This window comes from Buteo buteo, chromosome 16, assembly GCF_964188355.1.
Source record: "Buteo buteo chromosome 16, bButBut1.hap1.1, whole genome shotgun sequence".
Classification (NCBI taxonomy): domain Eukaryota; kingdom Metazoa; phylum Chordata; class Aves; order Accipitriformes; family Accipitridae; genus Buteo; species Buteo buteo.
This window is the reverse complement of record NC_134186.1, coordinates 13,210,963-13,234,230: the sequence shown is the minus strand read 5'-3', so window position 1 is coordinate 13,234,230 and position 23,268 is coordinate 13,210,963.

Here is a 23,268-nt window from a genome sequence, read left to right as displayed (position 1 = left end):
ACTACGCTTCCGAAAGGGGGAATGTAGGTCAAGAACTTTTGGACCTCTCAGATTTTAAGGTATACAAACTGACAACACTGCTATTTGCACTTTCCCTTTTCCTTTCTTTTCCCCTCTTTCCCTCCCTTTTTTCTCTTTTCTGCTCCCTCTCCTGCTCTTTTCTCTCCACTCTGTTCCTTTTCCCCTTCCCTTTCCTTTTCCCTTTCCTTCCCCCTTGCGTCTCACTTTCCCTTTTCCCTTTCCTTCCCCCTTGCGTCTCACTTTCCCTTTTCCCTTCCCTTCCTTCTTCCTTTTTTCTCTCCCTATCCTATCCTAACACTGCAAGCTGCAGCTTCAAAGAAAATGCTCTGAAAAGCTCCATTATGTTTTTTGACACATTTTCCATTCTTGGGATTTCGTCCAGTAGGACACAAAACAAGTATTCAAAAAATGCATATGTGTGTGCAGATGAGCATACATAAATATATGCATGCACATATAGTATTTGAAAACACATGAAAAGCATGTTTGCGTGCATGTGCTTATGCTTGCATGTATATTTTTTTCCTCCTTTGCACCCTCAGGGAAATTTGCAGGCTGGATGCTGCAGGCTGCCTCTGTGCATTACGAACCATGTCAGTATGAATAATGGGGGCAAGCAATTCTGCCAGAGGGTCATGGAACAGCAAGTGCGTAAAAAGGCAAGATTGTCCAAGAAGTACATGCAATATCGGCTGGGGTTTGAAACGCACTGCCAGACAGAGACCAAGATCAAGTTGTAGACTCTAAGGCCAGGAGGAGCACGATGCCCATTTCTGCTGACCCCTTGCAAGGGCATGAATTACAGATTGCCTCCCAGGAATCCCAGCAACTTTTTCCAGGCAACTGGAAGTACAGAAGCACTTAAGCAGGTGTTTAAAGTCAAGCTGTACCTCAGACCTTGTAATAGACTGCTCTTGGTCTCATTGAGCTGGAAGATCAGGGCCAGATCTTCTGCTGATGAAGCCTCCTTGATTTTAACTGTTTGCTGGATTATCATTTAGATAAAGATCCAGGCTTAATGCGGATACCCAATACAGGGCTGACAGTCAGAAGGGAAAAACTACATATTAGCAAAATGATGATAGGCTCTTCCTCAGACTTTCAAGGGTATTTTTCCTGGAAACCATTTTCTTATGTATCTTTACTCCAGCTAGTGAAAGATGAACGCACTTCACTCAATATTTCAAACCACTTGAACAGCATATGTTTGAGAGTTCAGCATAAACCTTCTTGGGCCCAAAGGTTGCACATGAAAGGCTGGAAAAAGCAGTAGAGAAAAACACCAAGGAAAGGTTAGCACAAGAAATAGAGCAGAGAGAAAAATCCAGATGAAAAAATACATTCAGTCTATACAGTATTATACCCACAAAGGATGTTATATGCCAGGAGCCAGAAGCCCTGTAAGTGCCAAAATCCAGGTTATTCACGCAGCAGTAACTGGTTCCCCTGAACATGGTCATTGTGACACAGCCAGTTTTTTCCACAGGACATCCCAGATCATTCTTCCCTGGTCCCCATCCAAGCCTGAATTTTTCTGCCTGTCTCCCACAGCCTGTCCTTGTTCTGCCTCTTTCTGTGCTGCTGCCTCCACAATTGAGTTTCTTGTCCTCTTGGACTTGGTCTTTCTTGAATTTTGAACCTCTGCTTACCACCCTGACATTCCTTGCCCCATCAACAGCCTCAGTTTCTTTCCCTTCTCACATATGCTCTCCCCATCTCTCAGTCTCACTGTGTCTCCCCGTCCTTCCAGTTCCTTTTCTGGTATTAACCTCCTCTTCCCTGCTGGCTTTCAGTAGCATTTCAAGTCCCAGACCTCCTGCCAGTCCTCACTTCCCCCTTTGTCTTCCCATGCCAGGCTTCTTGCGTCTAGCTGCTCCCTTTGCTGCCTTCTCCACCACGTTCAGCTCCCAGCATTCCCTCTGCGTTTGAAGTCTGGTTGCAGCAGAACTGAAGCCACCAAGATCGCAGAAGAGACAGACAGCTTTTTCACCTCCTCCCTAGCATCATGGTACCATGAGTCATTAGGAAGGTTCATGGATGAAATACACCCTCTTGCTTTTGGGATAAGCACCACAACAATGCACTATTCGAGTGGACTCATTAAAGCATTTACCAGACTCTCATGACCGCGAGCAAACTGAGATATCTTTTTGTTTTTCTTTTCTCCAAAACATATAACACAGCTGAAAACAATCAGCTTTTCACAGGAACAACAGCAGGCTCTTCCTCAACCTCAGAGGGTTGAACTCATCTGTCTAAAACTGAGGAGTCTACTTTAAACAATTTTTCTAAACTATCTCTGTCATTAACCTCCAGGGGGCAATTAATTTCACTTCTATTAGGTACCTACTTTCAGACGGGCTGATTGAACACCCCCATCTTCCTCCAGAGAGGATGGATGAAGCTCGGTTCAGAGAAATTACCTGGAATGAATGCCTAAAAACCAGTTAGCATTAAAAATGAGGTGAGCTCCAGCTCCCTGTGGTTCCTCAGTGACATCTCAGCCTCTCATTCAGAAGGAGGAAATCTGGAAAGTGCCTCAGTGAAATGACACCAAAATAATAATAATAAAAAATTAAAAATCTTGCTTTGGGGTTTTTTTTTGGAAGAAAAACATTTGGTTTTTTCTCCTCATCTTATTCTTGGAAATAGCTGAACTATTTCAGATTACACCATCCCAAGAAAAATCCACCCTGAGACGCACACATGTGTGGCACCAAAAATACCAGTGAGAACAGTTAGAGATTGGCAAAGACATAAGCAACTGAATACAGGGTCTTTTGATAGGAACTGTTGAACAACTTCCCAAGAGGTGCTAGTCCTGTCTACACCTCAAACAGGATACAAGGAGGCAACTCTCCCTTGCCTTGATTTGCAATTGTTCTTCAGTGCACAGTATATCACCTGTTTCTCTTCAGAGAGGAGAACATAGCATGAAGACGGTTGTATCTTCCTTTAAACAATAATTCTCTTTTGAGGGAGGGAAAAGAGAAGGGGGAGGGAGAGTTGCTAACAAACTTGGAATTCAGTTACAAGGGAAAATGTGCCTGAAAAGCGACTTTACAAAGCCAAGAGCGTCAGAGGATTCAACAGTTCTTCCAGCGCTATAGGATATACAGATACATATCACTCACAGTAACATTCTGCAGGCTCGACTCTGCCTCGTTACTGGGCAGGCTTTCCAACAATCAAAGAGGGGGCTGTCAAGTGTTTAAAACAAACACAGCGACTCCTTCCAATGCAGCCTGCAGAGGTGCACAGCACATCTGAGTACTTTGGCATGGGGAAAAGAGTGAGCTTTGTTTCTTGTATGAAACTAAAAGATAGTAGGTCCAAGGAAACAATATTCTCCCTACTCCCTTCTGAGCTAAGTCAGTACAGTAAGTACTGAAATGCAGCGTTGCAGGCTCACACCTGCCTTCAGCTTCATTGGGAGAGGAGTTCCAGCCTTAACCTCAGGTGTTTCAGTGGTGATGGGTTTACCAGATAGTCAGCATTACTTTGCAGGACTTTGGCCCATTGGCAACACAGGCACTAGCCAGGGGAAGCCTTGGGAAACCTACTACTAGAGTCAATGGAAAAAAGAGGAAGAGCCCACTTTGGTGCCATTCTTCCCATGGAGATGGCACCAGGGATACCCCAGTAAACCACCCAGCCATGGTGGTGAGTCCCATCTATGTCTTCACTGGGTATCCATCTCTTGTTACCAGTAGGAAATGGAAGAGAGTAACTTCTATACAATTTGGGAAGCCCACAACACGCTGGGTACTTCTGGTGGCTACCAGACAACACCAGACAGCTTTACACATGCCTCGCCCAGCCAAGACAGCCCTGATCTTCAAGACCAGCTGCCTATGAGCTGCTCTGGCAGCCAAGACTCAGGTCCCAGCCTTCTTACTCCAACAGCATCAACCATAATTGGTCTCATTCAGTAGGAAGCCCTCCTCTATAAGAAGGGACACCCAACACCATTACAGGGGAAGCTGAAGAGGCTGGGAAATCCTTATATGCTGGTTCACGGCAGGTTTAAGGCACTTTTGTGTCAGATCAAGGGCAGATCAAGGGCAACAGGTGTGTGGCTGAAGGTCCTGAGAGCTGTGTTGGGTGAAAGCAGTAGGTGCCAGGAAGAGGGGGACCCACCAACAAGACAAGCTCGTGACTAGTGGAAAAGCTTTGAATATAGCCATTGCCAAAAAATCCCTTTTGGAGGAATAAACCTGTTCTGTTAGCAGCCTTCACCTAGCAACCCTGGCTCTACCCTCTGTGGCCACTCCAGAGCATTCACCTTGGAAGATGTGGCCTTTGACAATCAAAATACCAGACACTTCAGGTTTTATTGCAAGCCCTCCTGCCTTGGAAAGAGCTGATGAAGGTCCCACTGTGCTCCTGGGCCTGTGAGCTCCAAGACCTCATGCTTGTGGCTTGGTGGTACATAGGTCTGCCTATAGCAGCCACACTCCCCTGCCTCACCCCCCCCCCCCCCCCCGCAATCCCACAGCCCCCGAAGGAGCCCTCTGACTCATGGCAGACACTTTTTTTTTTTCTTTTTCCTCTCTCTCTCTCTTTTCCCCTGCATAGTTTGCTTGCTGACGCCCAGAAAAGGGTTTTTACCCCCTGGAAAATGGACAAGGCAGCTCCCAAGGGCTGCCAGCTGCAAGCACAGGATGATTTGCCATCCCCATCTTGTCAACTGGTGACACAACTTGGGATGGTTTTTGGGGGGTGTGGGGATAGGGTGGAAATCAGGCGCTGGGATGCCATGGCAATTCTTCAGACGGTGAGGCAAGCTCTTGCAGGCTGTGCCTGGGAGGCACACGCAAGCGTGCATGGTGGGATTTGGGAGCTGACTGACAATGCGCAGGCTCAGCAAGAGGGTGCATCTGGATCACAGCCTTCACGGCACCTTCCAGGGCAGCACTGCCCCATCCCCTTTCCAGCTCTGCTGGCCAATTTGCTCTCTGACTTTAGGAGAGCTGCAAAAGGGCTAGATCACCACTACTGTACTCAAAGACACTGTTTGCTCACCTAAAGGTAAGCCCAGATCTCCCTTCACCTTGCTGTAGGAGTTGCCTGGAAGGCACAAGAGCCACATGCTATGTCTATGTCCTACTATTTGACATCTTCAAGACTTCCAGTCCCAGCTCTGCTCTGGTTTTCACGTCCTCCTACACTTCCCTGCAAGGAATTGCCATTAGCCAAGACCAGAGGGCTGTGGGAAGAGCCAACGCACTCATTTAGAAGGGAAGAAGGGAAGAACAACATCTTTAAGTCTTCTATTTCTTTTTTTTTAATCATTCCAAATCCCCCTTTGTATGAACTCTGGGTCAGGGCCTCCCTACTTCACATTGCTGAAGTCAGGGGACCCTCTTCACCTCCCAGAAGCTGTGTAGCTGGCTCCTCACACCCACATTGGGGAAACTTGCCCAGTTGAGTGGACAAAAACTCAGCAAGGGCAGAACTGTCACAAAAGGCCAGCACTCATTGAGTTTTGCTGCCAAGTTCCATGAGCGTCACAGGGGCAGGTCTCTGTCCTGAAGATCACCCCTTGGTTCTGTTTCATCAAGAGCGTATGATGAGCTGGAGGCAGAAGGAGGTCTCCCCTCATTCCCATAGGGGCTTCATCCCAGTCCCTGACCTACCCTACTAGAGGAGCACAGGCTGAAAATGAGAGGCTGTTGCGAGAGGACTGACTCCCCAGCCCTGCGGTGTGGGCATCTGTACTGCGTGAGGCTGTCCCTCCTCAACAACAACCACCCAAGAAAAAAAGAAGAAGAAAAAAAAAAAGGGAGTAATTTTTCTTCTTCTTCTTCCCCCCACCCCTCCCCCTCCTTCCAGAAAGTCTTGGTTTCATCCCACTGTGGAACGAAAACAAATGCTCTAAACCGCAACATTTTTCACAAACCGGAATTTCTTGCAGTCTGGCCAGCCTTGGTGGATCAATACCAGGCATTTCTTTCCTCCTCTGCTCTGGCCTTTCCCTCCCAGCCTCCCCCCCCCCCCCCCCCCCCCCTCACCGAGGGGAATAAGGGAGCCAGAGGTGTTGAATGGAGGAGTCGGGAACACTCCAGCTCAGTTTTAAAAGGGACAGAAAAAACACTGGCGTCAGCCAGAGCACCAGGGCAGGCGCTGAGACCTTGTTTTGGATTTTGCAGAGACTGTCCCTGGGGAGAGCTGTCTTTTTTTTTTTTTCCCCTCTTTTTCTTTTTTTTTTAATGCATGGTTTTGTTTGTAAGTTAAAAGTCTCAGGATTTGCAGTCTTTGAAGCATGGTCAGCTTGCCAGATGGAATTAGTCAGTGCCTTTCAGTCGGAAATCCCAGGCAGATGAAACAGGATGGAAGGACAGTGTTTTTCTCATTTACCAGGAAACCCTCTGCATCGACCCCCACAAATTCAGCCAGAGAGCTCCCCAGGACCCCAAAAGCAGGCAGGACTAAAAGCAGAAAAGCAAGCAGAGGGCCAAACCTTTCACATGCATAAATTGGTGTGGCACCACTGAAGTCAATGGCCCCCAAGCAGATTTATACTGCTAAAGATCCAGCCCAGATGTGTTTTGCTGGTACTTGCCTGAAGCTGTAAGAAGTCAGCAGAGTTTCCTCTGCTTAAGAGCAGTGCTGAATTTGGCTCTCCTCGCCCCTGACTCATACCATCTTTCCATCTCTTCCCACCGTGGCTCGTCTCAAATCTTTCTATTTGTGGACTCCTCAAGGTGAGCACTCCCTCTCCCAGGTGAACAGTCGCCTTCTCCCATATTCCTGAGTGGGTCTTTGCCTTCATTCATATATGCCCTCATCTCGTGTCCAAGCCCAGGAACCCCAGTGCCATCTTTGAAACTTTATCATTCTATTTTCTCCTCTCTTCTTTGTCTGTCTTTCCTTCCTGAGCCCATCCTTCACTGCTCCCCATGCCTCTCCTAAAAGCTTCAAGTCATTCCTCAGGCAGTCCTCTGACAAAATTACACCTGGAGAACATCCACTTATTTCCATATCATCCAAACCACCACCTAAGAGGAGAGTTAGTACCTCTTGCTCCAAACATGCAATGGGATGACAGCCCATCATAAAAACACAGAGTGACATCAGTAGATGTGGGAAGAGCTAACAAGTGTTAGACTGGAGCTAACATCCTCCTTGCAAGAGACCAGTGCTAATTGCTCACTAGCTGAGACCTCAACTTCATTTCTCACGAGGGATGGAAGGGGCAGAGAGGCTTGCTGTGAAGTTGGTGCACAGTAGTCCAATCAAAGCAACCATGCAGACCCATGCACAGAAACAGTCCAAATCTCTCAGCAGCACGACTGCTGCAGCAACAGGGAGGTCCAAGCAGCACACTGCTAGTGACCATGGTGCTCAAATACTTGAGGAAAGGACTAAACAAGGAGCAATGGATCTCTGAGCAAGATCTTTTTTAGCAAGGCAACAGGTGATATCTCAAGAGTAACAAGCATGAGGCAACAAGCATCTGCCATTTAGTACTGGCATTATATTAGTAACTGAACAACCAAAACCAAGGCCAGGTTTTGAAGCCTTCTTCAAAAGCCTTGCAGTCTGCAAAGGCAAAGGTAGATGGAGACGCAGAGAGGGGACATAATCATATTGCAGGTGGGTCCTAGCACCAAGAACCCAGACAGCATTCTATCACCCTAGAGAGGCAGAATACCCAAGGGGCTAATGGCACAAGTTTGGGAGAGAATTCAAGCAGTGGGTGTGAGCCTCAAGACCTGGCCTGACAAACCTGTGGAAATTACTTCTTCAGGATTTTGACTGAGTCAATATAGCATAAAATGAGTCCAAAAGAATTAAGACTCCAGATTAATAGGAGCTCAAGAAGAGATACATGAAGCCCAGCCATTCACCTGTGAAAACTGCAAGGAGGCCGGTTTGCAACCAGACTGAGAAGTGCATATACTCATGTAAGACTAAGCAGGGTGTACCAGTTACATGAGACTGCAGAGTACCTTGACTGACAGCCGAAGCTAGAGAGAGATCTTTCTTTCTAATGCAACTGACCAGTGAACTGGGTGTCCCCTTCCTAGAGAGCAACACTGCTCTTCACAGAAGAGGCACGCCATGGACCTGTCCTGCCACAAAAACTTCCACGCTCCTGAGCAGATGGGCAAAGGGGACATAGACACATAACAGCCCAGAAATCCTGAGGCAGATGTTCTCTTCCCTCACCTCCTGATGGTGGTCCCTGTAGAAAAGACTCTTCTTGCTATTATGTGATCCAGGATACTGCTCATCTCAAATAAGAAGAGCTCAGAATGGTTACAGGGGCCTTCTCTACAAAGAATAAGATTTTGCCTACCTTGTCTGAACTTCAGCCAATCACAAACAAATATCACCACCACCATGCTAGCAGCAGCCAGCCTGTGGAATAAATGCTGGCTATCTGCAGGGATGAACCTCTTTCTTCCAGCTCCTACCACCCCCCCATACCAGGTCCCCAGAACCCCCCTTGCACATCCACAGAGTACCACTGCCCTGTGGTGATTAAATGCAGCTCCAGCCAGCTGAAATCCACACCACAGTCACCTGCACCCCTGAGAAGGTAAAAACCAATGCTGAAGAGCTAGAACCAACTCACAGCCATTGCCAGCACCGTTCTTGCTATTGGCGAACACCATGAAAACCACTAGCAATCAAGACCAGTCAAAGCAAACCAGACTTATTTCCACTGCTCAGAATACATGACAACTCAACAGCTTTATCCACCTTATTCTATCAGGTCTATCCAGGAGTCCAAACTGCTGCTTCTTCACTTTCTTGCTCCTCACAGTGCCTTCTCTAGGCCCCTGCTGTGCCATTGCTCAGGCCTGACTAATCCTGGATCTCCAAATACTGACTCTGAGCACAAACAACTGCCTTAGGAAACCTCAATCTTTAAAGAAACGAAAGCAGATCTCCAAAAGAGGCAACAGTATGCAGCTGACAGCTGGGCTATTTGCTAATACAGGAGTAATCTCTGAGGCTCGCTTACCTGAGCAAGCAATGCATGCTCAGGATGGATAGAGCAGAAGCTGGACTCTTACCTTCTGATGACAGCCTTGCTGCTTAGAAAGATATGCCACCATAGAGCACAGCATTTGGCTTTCACCCACCTCACGCCTTCCCTTCACCCTGCAGCCTCCCAGAGAGCCTGGCCCTACCCACAGAAGGATTCTGTATGCACGCGCTGGGGAAAACCACGGCTGGGCAGGGGCTGCCCTCACCAGCTGGTGGAGGGGCCCACATGGGCTATGTTTCAGCGCTGCAAACAGAAGGGGACCAGGGAGAGCAGCGGTGATTTAATTTACTGGAGATCTGGCCCCATTACGTATTACTTTGTGCACATTTAAGGGATGCTATGAAGTTGCCAACATGGCCCAGGGCTGGGCAGAATATGAGCAACCCTAGTTTAGAGGAAAAGGCAACAAAAGAACCCAAGAGAGGTCTGAAACCAGGAAAACAGGCTTGTTTATGAAGCCAAAAAGAAAGTGCAGCATATTCCAAAGCCAAGGGAATTTTTCTCCCAACGTTACTTTGCCTTGGCTACCTGGCCACTCTCACATAAACAATGGACACACACCAAGAAAGCAAGGATACTTCACAGAGGTTATAAAAATATCACTTGTGTAATTAGACTGAATCAAAACTCATGACTTTCTGGTCGGAAGGAATGCATGTGTTTCCCCTCTCATTTCTTTTTTTCCTCCTTTTTTTTTTTTTCCTCATAAAAATCTAGATAAACAAAAGCCCTAGGATATTGGATGGTTCCTTGCATATTGTTTTAAAAGCAGAAACAACAACAGCAACCACCACGGTGAGGAGGAGTGTCTGTGATTTGTGCTGCGCAGCCCCTGTTTTTCTCTGTTTGCAGGAGCTGTTCTTGCCCTTGCTCTGCCCTGAACAACACTCATCCATGCGTCCCATCCCAGGACACAACAAGGCACTGTCCCGTTGTTAATCGCCTCCCCTCTCTTCCTACAACTGCGGCACCGCTTTGTCACTGGGTCATATAACTAACTGCAGTAAATTGGATTTGCATTCCTACCTCTCTCCTCGGCTTCATGGGCAATTTGCTTACTGCCTCCTTATAGACAGATAAATGAAAACAGGAGAGGGAAAAACAGCAGTTTAGATGCCCTTGCCTACCATGACTAGTTCATGAACTCTGCAAGGCAGGGACTACATGGTGCTGTGCACAAGGAGTCCACAGGCCTACGAGATGCTGCTTTCAATATCATACACACACACCCACATTCATGATAACTGCTAACATTTATGCACTTTGTAAAATCCTTTGGATAAAAGCATGAGCATTGCCAGCTTTCAAAAATGTTGTGTGTGGCCCTAGAACAGAATGATATAGGCTTCAAAAAAATAAGACTTAACCAACCCAAAAGTATTTGGAGTATTTTTCATCTGTTTTCTCATTTGGACCCTCGAGGCTTCATATTTTCAAGTGAAGTTGTTTTCTTCCAGGATCAAGAGAGCTGGAAATGCTAGTTTAAAAAAAAACAAAACAAAAAAAAAAAAAAAAAAAAAAAATAAATAGAAAACTGAGAATCTCATTCAGCCTCTTGATTCCAGGAGCTCAAATAAAGACCACAAGTCTCAAATAAAATCCACAAACATCACAAGCTTCACAATGATATTGAACAGGAGATGCCAACGTTCAGAAGCATGAAATGATAATTCCCACCTCACTGGATCTGTTTTTTTTTTCTTTTTCTCACCTCAGATTCTGTGGCTATTTTTCTCTTCCTATAGGAAAGGAATTGTTACACCCAGAAGAGGGTGTAATCCTATCTATCTATCAATTGCTTTTAAAATTCTTTAGTCCTGGAGGTTTCATGAAAACCAGCAGTTCAACAGAAGAAAAAAACCCCAGGTAATGGTCTTCATGAGAAAAGCTGCATCAAGAGTCCTACATCTATCCCTTCTGTTAGTTTACTACTGCTCAGTCAGCTCTTGTGTGCCCCTAGGTTGCTCTTTCCTAAACTAGCTGATGATGGATATAGGGACAGGCTACTGGAGGGCAGACTCCTAGGAAATTAAGAGGGAGGAACTGCAGGCTCAGCACCACCTTTGGGGGCTCAAAACAAGTCAGTGGGTTTAGCGGGAAGTGTCAGGGCTCTCAGTTCTGCACAGGAGATCTTTTTGCTTTTTCTTTTTTACCAGACCATCATAGATAAGGAGAAAAAAAACCACAAAACAACCCACATTTAGAGCAAAGACCTTCCTTTGTTTCTGTCATCAGAGCAGCAAAAATTCTTCTCACTTAGAAAAGGGCTTAGAAAAATAGCAATTCCTACCTCCCTTATACATTTGCCCTAAACACACTCTAAAATCACGCTGTTACTTCAGGGCATATTTGGCGGTATACAGAGGCTCACAGGTAAAGGACCCACACTGAGAGAGCCATAGAGACACACATTTCAATTGGGTAACTGTATATAGACATATCATCACTGCCTTCTAGAGGTGAAACCAAGAAAAGATAGCAGGGTGACACACTGTCTCCAGCTATTCAAATACAAGCAGCTTTAACTGCTCTTAAAAGGTGTTGATCCAACGAAAACATTAAATAGAAGTCAATGGATGTGAGTGGAAAATATTATAGCAGTCAAATAGGCTGCTCCAATAACACTACCTCTACCCACAGGTATGTTTGAAGGGGATGGGGAGAGAAGGGAAAAAGAGAGAAGGTTCTGTGCTGAATATCTGAGAAGTTTGGGCTTATTTGGGGATGAGGGTTTTTTCTGCAGAAATCCCACCCACTACTAGGGAGCTGCGGAAGTCCCAGAATGTCAGAGACCAATGGGTGATGGAAATATCCATCATGAACTGCTTCAAGCAGCCACAGGGCCTTCCCATAAATCACTGCAAACTCAAATTAGGGTCATTAACATATAACAAGGTCATGGCCCAACCATTTCTCAATGCTGATAGCAGAGCTGTGATGAGTAGTCATGCAGCACCACACCTTACTGCAGGTTATCTATGCCCACCAACCTCCAGCCTCCCACCAAGGAGCAACACTGTGGGTAAAAGTCATGTGCAAAAACTTGTGTTGCTCCACAAGCAAATCAGAATGAGTTTTAGGCCTAAAAAACTTGGTTTACAGGCTCTCTCACTCCAAGGAGCAACAAAATCAGTTCTGCAACCTGTAGAAGTCCCCCTCTTTCTAACACCCTCACACACACACTTGCACAGAGACATCCACATGAAGCTAGACAACTTGCAGCATATGCCACGTGTTTGCATGAAGATGGCCAAAGAACAGCCCTGCAACAACCTCCTGGATCCATTGGCCAGCACAGTTGACTAAGAGACATTCCACAAGAAGAAAAGCTCTGCTTGTGCAGCAAGGAAGTACAGTTGCTGTGGCAATGGCATTTTAGCAGGTCAGATCCGAGTCTGAAAAACAATGCTTCATCTTGCCTTGACCCACCCTTGCCTGAAGGGTTAGCAGTTCATGAGACACCTTGTAGTACAAGGCTGCAATAGTCATGCTGCACATCTGCTCTGTTATCTCAACATGTGGACAGCTCCCGCTATTACGATCCATCCCTTATTTTTACATGCACCAAAATACACCAAATTCCTTCCTTCCCCCTTAGAAATCCAGTGCTGGCCTAGCTCACCACCTCCCTGTTGGACAGCTCAGTCATGCCGAGTTCATCCCGCCAATGCTGATGAGAGACAAAACCAGATCCTGTGGCTCCACAGCTGAGAGCTGCTCCCCCTCCAGGTCCCTGAGAAATCCTTTGTGGTTGCAGGGACGTCACTGCTGAGGTGGGCTCTACCTCAGACTGAGGAGGGCTGCCTCTGGTTGTTATTAGCTGTACTGAGGATTCGAAGGACAAGGAGGCATCAAGCCAGCGTCTACTCCAAAATGCAGTGATCTTACATTTGCAGAACATGCATCTGGCCTTCATTAATTCTTAAATGGTCCAACGTGGGTAGAGGAATCAGGAGGGGGGCAGGGAAGGGAGCTAACACACTGTGCACTGAACAGGGCGGTCACAGGGGATGTTCAGGCAACAGGCTGCTTTGTTTTGAAGATGTTTCTGATCAGGGAGCGTCTTATCCAACATGCGCACGTCGTAGCATCAGTGGGACCGTGCGTGGTCCTAGGCACATGTGTGGGACAGATAGCCTCCAGAAAGTGGTCATAGTGGTCATTACAAACCTTAGGATGATAGCATGGGGGGACAGGCCAAGGAAGGACACTGTAAATTCAGCTATAAAACGGTGATGAGGCAGTCTTTCACCCCACCAAAAGGAAGCACCGGAGTTCAGCATGCTGGTACCCTTCAAAAGCAGATCTCAGAGCATAGGTAGGCTGGAGAAATGAGGCATCAACATTCACCCTTTCTCTCCACATGGCTGGAGGCATCACCATCTTTTCCCCATGGCCCTGAGAGTAAACGGGTGGTTGAGAAAACACACTACAACAGTCTATGTTTCCTCCAGGAGGAAAGAGCATCCCCTGTCTTGAGGACACAGGGGTGGCAGAGTGGAAGAGAACTTCAGTCTGGCTCATGAGGATCAGAGTCTATCCGCAAGTGTGGCTATGAGTGTACATCAAAGGGTGATTCAGTGTGTATGAATATCTAAATAGGTGGGTCGCTCAGCACGCAGCTGAGTTGCTTGCGTGGGCAGCAAAGCGCATGGCAGAACAACAGGGCACAGGCAGCCTGTGGATAAACACGTGTGTCAGAAGTGAAAGGACATAGCAGGGCAGGGAATTTGTTCAGAGGAACAAGTAAAGAACTGTGCCAACTTCTGTCTTCCCTTAAACCTGGGACATCCCATCGCTTCGCTGCGGCATGACAGCATACAGCTAATGGAGGGGGAAGCAGCCAATAGCCTGTATCTCCTGGGTGGCATCAGATGGAGATGCTTGCACCGACTGGGTACTCAGAAATGGGGCAGACCTTGGGTTGACCTGACCTCTAAATGAGCAGAATGGGAGCTGCGGGAAATGACGCTGTAAACAGGAAGGCATGAGATAAACAAGAGATGGGGAGGAAAGAGATGTATTTAAAGTGGTAGTTGCTTTTTAGCTCCATTTCCCCTGATCTGCTCTGCTAGAAATGAAGACCCTCACCCTTTTCTGCTCACCTGCCAACACAGCTTACACTTACCACTTATAACTCTTTCCTAGACAATGCAAATCTTGCTGCACGTCCCTGTCACCACCACTGCTGAGGCTGTCCATGAAACTAGGGAGAACACATCTACATGCTCCAACAACCTGAAGGAGAAGAGGGGGTATGAGGTTTCTAGCTATCTCCTGTCTTAGGTGAGCCAAAACTTTTATATGCAACATGACTGCCCTGTGATCTCTCCTCCACCTCAAGTGGAAGTTGGGCCAGATGCTGCATAATCATGCGATGTAAGACAGTGCCTTCTCCTAAGCATTTAAGGTGGTTAGAGGCAATGAAACACATCAGGGAGAAGTGACCAAGTCCAAGTGAGGTAGTATAGTGGAATAGAGGGGACAAGAAGGAACAAGTCCTCTTCTAGCTCCACCCAGGGCCTGGTGTCTCTAGAAACTGAACCTTGCTCAGCATCAGTTCAACCTCAACTTCTGCAAACTCCGATCTGTGCCCTTTAGGGGCATTACTCTGTCCTGGTGTTCTCAGAACAGAGATGAGTCTTTAGATTCTGCAGCCTGATGCAGCTCTAATTTTAAGCCACTTTAAACAGAGCAAATCTACATTTAGATATCAGGCATTCACAGTCTGTGCTCCCACTCCCAGGTCACAAACACACACTTTTCCCATTCTGATGGGCTAACAACCAGTAAAAAAAGAGGGGGAATCTTTTGGTCAGCATAAGCATTTTTGTTGCATTCTCAGAACTGGATGTTCCTTGACTAGAATGAGATTTTAGCCCTCCAATTTCTGATTGCTTCTATTGGCAACTGCCTTTCCTTTTACTCGGCTCTCCCCTGATCTATTCCATTAGGGAAGTGGCAGAAGGCTGTGCTCCACATTTCCAGGGCAAAATACAGAACTGTCCCGGGACAGTTCCTGTGTAGAAGGGATCGGCCCATTTATCTGGAAAAAAAAAAAAAAACAAAAAAACAACCCCCCAAAAAACCAAAACCAAACAAAAAAAAACCCCACAGAACCAAAACCCCAAATACTACCACCACCCCAAAAAAACCCAAACAAACAAAAAAAAAACCAAACCCAACCAACTCAGTCTTGTTACAGAAAGCAGTTAAGTAGACAAGCTAAACAAAATACAATTAGGTTTCCTTTGGCCAGCCTGGAACATATGGTATTTGTCAGCCAGTCGTGTTCCTCTCTCGATTCTGGCAGGAGATAGCTAACTTGTTCCAAGCACTAAGAAAGCTCCTGGAAAGTCAGCATGCTGAGCAAACTTTTGGAGGGGTGCTAGCTGGGGATATAACAGCTCACACAGACACAGATTTGACAGCATTTCTTCCACATTGTTCAGCGTGGCTCTAGGTTACAATGCCTCTGGCTTTAGTACATTCCTGGTTCACATCATTCCCTGTGGTATTGCATCTGTAAGTCCTCATTCGCTAAGCGCGCACACACATAGACACACATGCAGTTCTGCAGTTGAGGGCTTCTACCAAGTAGGAAGACAAAGGTGTGGAAGGAAGAGAGGATCCTGTGGATTTGGGCTCACAAAGAAATCCTAAAAAGGCAAACTGCATCAACAAGCAGCGCAGCAAGCCTTTTATTATGTTACCTTTCTGAGGCATGCTGAAAATGGCTGCTGCCATCCCAGAATGGACCAGTGAGCAGTTCCCCAGCAAGAAAGCAGCAATAAGTACCACGGTGTCACAGAGATTGGTTGCTGCAGAAAGCAATAGCCTCTGAATTTGGTCATCAAGCAGAAAACTGTGTCAGGAGTCTGGCCCTGAACTACGAAGATTCTGCTCTGTTGCAGTTTACAAAGAAGTTAGCAAAGAGCTGATTCGCAGAGAAATGAGCCTGTGTTTTAAGAGAAGGAACTGGAAACCGTGCTGCGGTAGAGTAATATCTGCAAAACAACTGCCCCAGCAAAATCAGTTATGTCTATGGGAAAAGGAAGCTGATAAAGGACTACTTATTCCAGTAACAACAGAGACTTCAGGCTGGAATTGAGCAGAGTGCTTCCCAGTGCACACTCTAGGCCTGCGTGAGAGTTTCAGCTGCTTTTTTAGTCCACATAGTTCAGCCTCATCATTGCCAGGGCTGGTCTGACATCTTTTGCATAGGTTTGCTTGGTCTGCTATAAGCGTTTTTTCTGCAAGGAAGCCAATTTATTCCCTCCAGTGCAGTTACAAGCCAGCACGGCCTCCAAGTTTCTGCACTGCCTTTTATCTTCAATATACAGTTGGCCTTATTGCATATCTGTTCCTTCCCTGTCCCTGTTGACGGGCAGCCTGGCTGGCTCAGGCCACTGCAGCGTCAGCCTAGTTTTCCTTGGGTAGCAAAAAAGTTGGAAATGTGATTGTAAAGAAGAGCAAGAGGATTTCTTCTGACCATTCCTGTGCTCTTCGGCCCACTTGTTTGCTGCCAGTCAGGCCTCCTCCTCCTTCTACCTGCGAGGCATTCACTCTTGTTCCTTCATTGCAGAAGACCAGGGTATTTCAACCTCTGTAACACATGGCTCTTCAGTGACAGTCTTGCCACGTCAGTAATGCTTCAGAATACCTTGACCTCTTTTACCCCCTCCTTGCAATCCTATACCCTTTGTAGCAGGAGGTATTCCCTTGCTTCCATTTCCAGCTATTTGGCATCCAAGACCTGGCTCAAGCAATAGGTTTCTGTATGTCCTCACCGCATCCACCATAGACGTGCTTGTCAGGTTTATCAACACTAACTGCATTGGGAAAGCATTTCCCACTCTTCTGGGTTGCTATTATGAATCAGCAAAACTTGCCATGATCACCAACAATGTGCTGGAGCACATCAAGGACTGAAGTGCTTGCAAAAAACCTTTGCATCTGTTTCTGTTCCCGGACTGCTTAGCCCAATCACATTCAAAACCTCAGCTGCAACGCACAGCTTTGATACGGCATTTCTTTGGGATTACGCATATGCATTCAGTCAGCTCATCTCTTCTGCATGCTGGCCTATCAGATGTGTTGCTCTTGCTCTACCGTAAGATTAATGGCAGCAATTCTCCACTGAGGCTAATGGGCATAGCACACTGCTCATGCTCATTTTTGGCACAAGCTGCACCAATGCAGCCAGACAAGCCGCCTGTCCTTCGCAGAGAGGGACCAGCTGAGATTTGCTTTCAGGAACCAAAGAATCAATTGCAGCTTCGTCCTTCGAGAACACCATCCATCACCCACCCACGAGCTCTGCGGAGTGAGGCAACAGCACGTCATCATCCCCTCCCCGCAACACGGAGCTGAGTGTGGCTGGCTTTTGTACTTACCCACATCACACAGACTTCAGCGGAGCCTGGTCACCAAGAGCCATTCATCTCTTTTGCTCTCAGGTCCTGCTCAGCAGTACCCTACTGGGCTTTCTTCATCCATCATTACTGGCAATTTCATCTCCGTCTCTTGCTGGGCACTTCCTCCCCATGCCTTTGAATCGGAGGGGTTTTTTTCCTCCCTCAAAGGAGCTTATAACATTTACTGCATGGCATTGGAATCTATGGACTGAACTGAGTCACAGTTCAGCAAAATTAGACTGGTTTCATCTTCCTCACAGTAGGAAATTGGCCATACTGCAGCTGTCTTTCCGTTTTCCTGTTTAAACCGTCCCATCTTCCTGCAGCTCTGTCCTCAGTGGCAGAGTAGCTGAGGCACATGGCTTCCAAAACAGGAGATAAAATGGCTGTTGCCAAAGGTTGTTTGCAAAGCTGTTCAAAGCAAGAGGGGCCTTCACAAAGTTTCCAAATCATTAAGCAGAGTTACAGCATTTGGCTCCTTCCTGCAGTCTCCCAGTATCTCTCATTAACACTGGTTTACTACTGCTCTTCTGGGAGTCAAGAGTGAAATTTCACTGGCTTCCAGGATGGAGGATGTAGCTTTCTAATGCAAACCCAGTGCAATGTCCCTGCTTGCCCTATTCCAGGCTACGTGACTTCACCGGAGACCACGGCAGACCACAGCACCCCCTCAGTGTGCTGCTTTTAGCACCGTAGGACTTGGTGCATTATTTAGGTTATTTCACACATCGGAAAGCATCGTGCAATATTTTAAAGGTCTTCAAAACCGTGCAACAGATAAACAATGAAACCACACATACGCAGAGATCTCAAAGGGCACCGTTATGTTGCCTAAGCCTGTGCTGACGGCTTTCAACCTGCCATGGATCCAGGATTCCTCTCCTTCCCTGTTAGTTCATTGAAGCCACACAATTTTACGTGAAAGAGCGTAGCGCCAAATATTCAGGGCTGCCCAGCACGGGTTGCTTGTTGGCACGATCCAGAAGGGCATGCTATACAAGCTGCTCTTTCATGCAGGGATCCACATTTCTCTGCAGTGAGTGAGGTGAGCTTTCAAAGATGAGCATGTGCAAACATATGCCACATTTGTTTGTTTTCTTGTACTGGCATTACTCAGTAGTATCTGCCACAGGAAAAGCGCTTATATTCTGTGAAAATACCTAAGCACAAACATTACTTTTATATACATGAACAGAAGAATTTGAGAGCCTGTGTTAGCCACTTGTAAATGACTGTGCCCACCTCGCTTTAAAAACTGGCGCAGCATGCAAGTAAACGTAAGCATAATAAAAAATAATAGGAAACAGACAGGCAATAGAATTAAGAGCAGGAGCCAGCTGGGATCTTCTAACCAGTGACATCAAGGGATTGCTGAGGTAATACACTGATGGGTTTTAAATTAACTGTAACCACTCAGGAAAAAGATCTAGGCGTCACTGCGGACAGCTCAATGAAAACATCTGCTCCACGCACAGAGGCCATCAAAATAAAAAAAAAATTAAAAAAAAAAATATTAGGTTGAATAGGATAAAGAACAATACCAAAAATGTTATAAATGCCACCACATAAATCAATGACACATTCACACTTTGAGAAGTGAGCTGAAGTCTGCTCGCCCCATTTCAGTGCAGGGATAGCAGGAACAGAGGCCAGAGAAGGATGCCAAAAAATCGTTAGAGGCACAGAAAGGTTTCCAAGGTCATCAGGAGGAGAGATTAAGGTCCAAATGGTTCAAAATAGCTTGCTCTAGAAGTATATAAAATGATGAGTGAGACAGTGAAAGTTTTCCCATTTGCCCTTTCCTATGCTAAAGAAATAATGGCCATGTAAAACACTCCAAAAATATTATTACAACGTTTTGTAGGTTGCCCAGTGGAACTTGCTGCCACAAGGTGCCAGGCCGAGAGTTAAGCCAGTATCCAGAGAGGGATCTGCCATCTCTCACTACACTGCCATCACACGAGAATGAGTGAAATGTATACAATACATACATGCCTGCTGGCTCACATGCCTGGGCAGGCGCTGAGCTGCTGGGGCTAGGAAGAGACATAGAATAACCAAAGGCAATGAAGAAAGCCAGGGAGGAACCTGATACTGGCAGGACTGCAGGGAGAAGTTGAAGGAGAAAAAGGCACCTGGCAAAGAAAACGGGAGATAAAAAACTTGTAACAATCTGGAAAAAGGCGAGGGAGGTGTTTTGTGGGGTTTCCTCCTTCAGTCTCCACGTGAGAGAGGGGAAATTAAGGCGCTGCTAGGCTGTGTCAGAGCATGTACCCCAGTCCTCTGGATAAAAGGAGAGACAGCAAATGCTGGCCACAGGTGAATATTTACAACCACAGCCTGTTGCACTGTGGCCAGACCAGCCAAGCCATGACAGAGCTACCCCATTCAACACTACTGTGCCACACTCCAAACACCAGCATCCCGGTCCATCCCCTGGCACCGCATAGCCTTCACATCCCGGTTCACCGTTCAAACCTCCAAGATAAACAGGCAACATCTGAATATCCTGCAGATGGGGAAATGTCAGGCACTGTTGCGTATTTTCAGTCTATGGTTTGATTTAGGCTGACGTAGAGAAACCAGCTTCAGCGCTTGGCCAGCAAGAAGGGCTAGCCAGCAGCAGTGGTACACATTTTGAGCTGCATGTGGAAAACCCATTTTTTCTAGGTTACCCACAGAGCCTCCAGCTCCACCATCCAAGAGCCTCATGGTCTTTGATAGGTAGAGAGCAGGGTTTCCCTCCACCACGCAGGGACCTATGGCAGCACAGAGCAGCATCAGGTGCCTGCAACTAAGCCTGTTAGGGCAAAGCTTGCACGTCACTGTGCACAATCCTAGCAGTTACCTAACTACAAGGGTCAACAAAGCCCTTCAGAGAATGGGCTCTGTGTGTGCTATAAGGGTCAGTCTGAGCTGCACATGGCTCTGACTTCCTTTTCAAGAATGAGTGTATGGGCAAGGATGGCAGAAACACCCATATGGCCACTGAAATAGAGCAATTTTTCCTTCGTGTTCAGGGATTTCCCCCAAGATCTCCCCAGCTGCAGTAACATGAGCGGTTGGGGTGATACTGTCAACAAACAGGAAGCATTAAAGCATGACACCACACAGTACTTAACCCCAACCACCCTGCCCACATGTATTACAGAGCACAAGGCCGCCTGCTCCTCTGTCCATCAATGTGCCTGTGGGATGTCCACTGCTTATGCAGGCCTGGCGGCGGGCTTTTTTGCTCCACTGTGCATGCCCGGTGGTGTGGATGCCCACCCAGGCACACCACCACAGACCTGAACTGGAAACGTGTCACCAGGCAAGCCATCACACAGATGCATCATAGTGGATTTACAAGCACACGCACATTGAGCAGCAGTCCTGGTCCTTGAATGAGGCCATCCATTCCCAAAGGTGTGGCTCTTGTCAATTTTTTCCCTTGGAAACAGCAGGTGGGTAAGAACTTGCTCTATGGTCCCAGGACAGCGAGACCTTTTTTTCCTCCTTCCCCTCCCATGTGTTCACCTCCACATACCCTTCTCCCTGGAAGCACAGAGCATCACAACCAGAAGAAAAACAAACCATAACGATGCAAAACCCCCAAACAACCCCACAGCTACTCGCACAACCTTTGACATCAAGCTGCCTGCTCCCGGCTTCCCTTCCCAGCCTGGGAAGTGCAGCGACCCACAGCACTTATCACCCATTGCCCAAGCTGCTCTTCTCCACACCTCCTACTCCTAATCCCTTCTTCCCCACCACGGGTCTGCAAGTGGGGAACCCCACCACCAACATACTGTGCACACAACATAATAAAGCAACAGAGTCCAGTGTTAACAAGGCTTTTATGTGCAGCCAGCATTTCAAAAGGCACAGTACATGCTGTATGCTCGGTGCCGTCAGACTCCAAGGCTGAATCCTCCAGTGTTTTAGGAAAAAGGTAGGGCGGGAGGAGGGTGTGAGAGGGGGGAACAGACCGAGCTTTGTGGAATTCTTTTTAAGAGTGTATGCATGAGTGTATAAAAGGACTTTTTTTTTTCCTGACCTCAAAAAGACAATATTATTTCACACAGACCTATTTCCAAGAGCAGCCAAGCTATTTCTACATGAACCGGTGCCTGGTTGAGGCAGAGGCTGTGAAGGGGAAACCCTCTCTCCAAGTACGACATGGAAATTCCTTGACCTCAGCTGCAAAGCCAATCAACATGCATGCAATGGACCAATGAAAAAGAAATTAAAATACCAGAGTGGCCAACACAGATGAGGGCAGGTGTGTAAGGGAGAAGGCACAGCCTGCTTTTTCCAGGCAAAGGGCCTGACAAAAAAAAGGAGACGTGCCGGGCTGGGAAGAAGAGAAAAGCAGAGCAAAAGCAAAGGTATTGAGACATTGGTTGGAAAAGCAAAGACTTAAAATGCCAGGCAAACAGATTCTGATTCATACCCTATGGCCTGAAGGTAGAAAGGCAGGGTGAAGAGGCACAGAAGGCAGAAATAAATATTTATTTTAAGCCATGCTATCATTTGGTGTGCTTCACGGAAAAGGTTAAATGTTCGCTATGAGCCCAGACAGAAGCAAATAGGTTCATCATCGGTCTAGACCTGGTAACACGAAGCAGTGACTACACCACAGACCTGTACCCTACTCTAAAGCTGTGTTTGCTTCCTCAGGAGGCCACTGGAGAAAACAGCTCCAGAGTGAAACTACTTTTCCTGACCAGCATTGAGGACATGCCAACCTACTGTCTCCAGCAAGAGTCCCACAAACAAGCCACCACTGGATGAAAAGCTGCACAGCAACAACTGACCGGTGTTAACTTTCCAAGTCAAGGGAGACAGAGCCCTTTAGTTTCCTTCTCAGAGGACTGGATATCTAGAATTAAAGCACCCGAGCCCTAAAAAACACTTGTGATCAGAGCTGAACCCTTCAGGTTAGGTGAAGCGTATAATTTCTCCCCATGGCAGAAAACGGGTACATACCACATCCCCCACGTGGCTTTGTAACACGATTGAATACGCTACACAGTCAGGTCCCTTGGTGTGTACATGAACTCACAGCACTTCCATAACACACCAGATGCATCGTCTGCTCTCTCCCTGGAATAGATGTCAGTCAGAAGGGATCTCCCACTGCCAGAATCATTTGTCTTTTTCATGGCCCACTCCCAAGTTAACAGCGGGAAAGAGGACTGCAAGGCTGGGCCACAGACCTTCCCAAACTCCAAACAACCTGCATGAAGCAGAATGGCAAATACAAAAAGCTCTAATGGCATCCATACGTCAGTTTAGGTACACACACACAGGGACACCAATGCCAAGCTCTGTCAGGGACATGAACCTCTTCTAAGATCAGCCATGGCTCCAAGCCACAGCTACAAGCCTTACTACAGCTGTGCCCATATTCAGAAGTAAGTAACAGCAGTCCATATACTTCCATCCTTTTCAGAGTCCCAAGAAACTCCACTTAAAAACAATTCAGTCCTTGCAGGAAGGGCGACATGCACTGCAGGGAACAAGTTTGCTGGTGTTTAGATACTCTGCATTAAGAATAAAAGCAACCAGGTCCAATGCAAACTAGACCTGTGCTCTAAGACCTGGTTAAAACCCAGCCCATCTTCAATGAGTTCTCAGAAACTGCACCAGACTGCTCTGCTGCTCATTAGCTGTAGTTTCAGTACTTTCTGGGTTTCTCCAGTGAAAGACAAGTCCTTAAAAAAAACAAGAGAGACATCCAAGGAACTTGGTTCTTACTGAATCTCCAACATGGGCTTTTTTGAATGGAACACCTGTTTGGGATATATGGCCTTTCCTATTAGGCATCTAGATGTATCATGG